Source organism: Dermacentor andersoni, chromosome 10, assembly GCF_023375885.2.
Source record: "Dermacentor andersoni chromosome 10, qqDerAnde1_hic_scaffold, whole genome shotgun sequence".
Classification (NCBI taxonomy): Eukaryota; Metazoa; Arthropoda; class Arachnida; order Ixodida; family Ixodidae; genus Dermacentor; species Dermacentor andersoni.
In genome coordinates, this window is record NC_092823.1 from 12,974,431 (window position 1) to 12,977,530 (window position 3,100).

Sequence of the window (3,100 nt, forward strand, 5' to 3'; positions counted from 1 at the left end):
TGCACGTTCACATCGCTCCACTAAAAATTGCAAAGAGCGACAGAGCCATGATTAGGGCTAAGCCGCTGTGGAGTCTTTAACGGCTACACGGCCACGGGCAGGGCTTCACCCCCATCGACGTGCTTCGCTTCAGTCAGCAGTAGGTTCATAGAAGGGCCTCAAACACACACACACTTTCGCATCGGCAGATCGCCGCAGCATAACCGCTGTTGATCCAACAGCCTACTTGAGACGAAAGACAAGAGCCCGGCGCGCGTACTCGCGCAGCTCTCCAAAACCACTCGGCCAGTGCCAGGGACGGCTCCCTGCGCCGGCGCCACAACAAGTCTACTTGAGGCGGAAGACGAAGCCAGCAAGGGCCTGGCCGCAAGTGCGTTCGAATCCGGGACTACAGTCCCTCGTCTGTCCGTACTTCCTCTTTCGACGTGCGGCGCCTTCCCAAAGCGCACAAGTCCGCTAACCGCAGAACGCTTCCGACGTAGCAAAGCCGCGTTTCCTTCGGTACTTCGCAGCAACGCCGCCTTTCCCTCGGCGGCGGGCGAATAGCCTGCAGACGTCGTCGCATTAAACCGCGATCTCGACACCTCGCGCGTCACGAGCAGGAGCCGACCGGCAGCCTCCGGCCCTTTCGGACTCGGTGGCATTTGCCGCGGAGGACGGGAGAGCACTTTAGGCCACGGTTCCTTCCGTACTTGGCAGCCGCACCCTCATACCGACAGTTCCATGACCGACCGAGCGCCACACCGTTCCTTTAGTACTTGGGCGGCAACAAAGTCGGGTCGTTACTCCATACTCGCCGCAGGAAGCGACCGGCAGCCGCCAGACTTTTCAGACTCGGCAGCGTTTGCCGCGGAGGACGGGAGAGCGCTCGCACCACGGTTCCGTGTGTGTACTAAGCGGCAGCGGCATTAGCTCTCGACCGTCAGTTCCTTGACCGACCGCACGCTTCGCCGTTCCCCTCGTACTGGGCAAAGCAGCAGGTCGGGTCGTCTTACTCCCATTCCGCGCAAGAGCGCCAAAGCGGACAGAAAGCCCACCCAGTGTGCGTTACGCCGTTTCTACCCGCGGGCGCGGCCAAGCCAACCGTCCAAGGTTGCAGCCGGCGTCCACTGGGCGCAACAAATTTGGCACGGGGCGCCCCTCAAAATTCAGGCAGTCCCCGGCATGTTCGGGTATAGCCGTCCCCGCGTCCAAGCGGGGCCAGCGGCGGAAAGCGTCGGGCGCAGCGAGCTGCTTCACCCACACGGGGTAGAAACAATGGCGCTCGCCACCCTTCACAATCCGGTAATGATCCTTCCGCAGGTTCACCTACGGAAACCTTGTTACGACTTTTACTTCCTCTAAATGATCAAGTTTGGTCATCTTTCCAACAGACCGGCGCAACCGAAAGGCCGCGCCGGACATCGGTCCGAAGACCTCACTAAATCATTCAATCGGTAGTAGCGACGGGCGGTGTGTACAAAGGGCAGGGACGTAATCAACGCGAGCTTATGACTCGCGCTTACTGGGAATTCCTCGTTCAAGGGGAACAATTGCAAGCCCCTATCCCAATCACGAAAGAAGTTCCACGGGTTACCCAGTCTTTTCAGACAGGGATAAAGACACGCTGCTTCCTTCAGTGTAGCGCGCGTGCGGCCCCGGACATCTAAGGGCATCACAGACCTGTTATTGCTCTGTTTCGTGCGGCTAGGAGCCGCTTGTCCCTCTAAGAAGGTTGTAAGGTGCTGGGAACCCCGCACCTATTTAATAGGCTAGAGTCTCGTTCGTTATCGGAATTAACCAGACAAATCGCTCCACCAACTAAGAACGGCCATGCACCACCATCCACCGAATCAAGAAAGAGCTCTCAATCTGTCAATCCTCCCAGTGTCCGGGCCGGGTAAGTTTTCCCGTGTTGAGTCAAATTAAGCCGCAGGCTCCACTCCTGGTGGTGCCCTTCCGTCAATTCCTTTAAGTTTCAGCTTTGCAACCATACTTCCCCCGGAACCCAAACACTTTGGTTTCCCGGAAGCTGCCCGCCGAGTCATTTGAGTAACTCAGGCGGATCGCTGGTTGGCATCGTTTATGGTCAGAACTAGGGCGGTATCTGATCGCCTTCGAACCTCTGACTTTCGTTCTTGATCAAAGAAAACATTCTTGGCAAATGCTTTCGCAGTAGTTCGTCTTGCGACGGTCCAAGAATTTCACCTCTAGCGCCGCAATACGAATGCCCCCGTCTGTCCCTCTTAATCATTACCTCGTATTCCAAAAACCAACAGAACAGAAACGAGGTCTTGTTCTATTATTCCATGCAAGTTTATTCAGGCGACTCGCCTGCGTTGAGCACTCTAATTTTTTCAAAGTAAAAGCACCGGCCTTCTCGAGGCACACAATGAAGTGCACCAAGAAAGGACCGGCATGATGTTCAGTCCGAGCCGTCGCATCGGGTAGATGCACTACTCGTCTGGAACTGAGATCCAACTACGAGCTTTTTAACCGCAGCAGCTTTAGTATACGCTATTGGAGCTGGAATTACCGCGGCTGCTGGCACCAGACTTGCCCTCCAATTGATCCTCGTTAAAGGATTTAGAGTGTACTCATTTCAATTACGGGGCCTCAAAAGAGTCCCGTATTGTTATTTTTCGTCACTACCTCCCCGTGCCGGGAGTGGGTAATTTGCGCGCCTGCTGCCTTCCTTGGATGTGGTAGCCGTTTCTCAGGCTCCCTCTCCGGAATCGAACCCTGATTCTCCGTTACCCGTAACAACCATGGTAAGCAAGTAACCTACCATCGAAAGTTGATAAGGCAGACACTTGAAAGAAACGTCGCCGGCTCGTGGCCATGCGATCAGCACAAAGTTATCCAGAGTCACCACACAATACGGGCCGAAACCCGATCGATCTTGGTCTAATAAAAGCACCCGTCGCCCAAAGGGCTTCAGGCTCACTGCATGTATTAGCTCTAGAATTGCCACAGTTATCCAAGTAGGAAGAAACGATCTAAGGAACCATAACTGATTTAATGAGCCATTCGCGGTTTCGCCTTATTTCGGCATGTACTTAGACATGCATGGCTTAATCTTTGAGACAAGCATATGATTACTGGCAGGATCAACCAGGTA

At 54.8% G+C, this 3,100-nt stretch overlaps 1 non-coding gene across 1 annotated transcript; it reads right to left on the minus strand.

The window, feature by feature from the left end:
- Positions 1 to 1,285: 1,285 nt before the first annotated feature.
- LOC126520846 (small subunit ribosomal RNA) lies at positions 1,286 to 3,100 on the minus strand. The gene has a single exon (XR_007597115.2). It is a non-coding gene; the product is annotated as a small subunit ribosomal RNA (ribosomal RNA).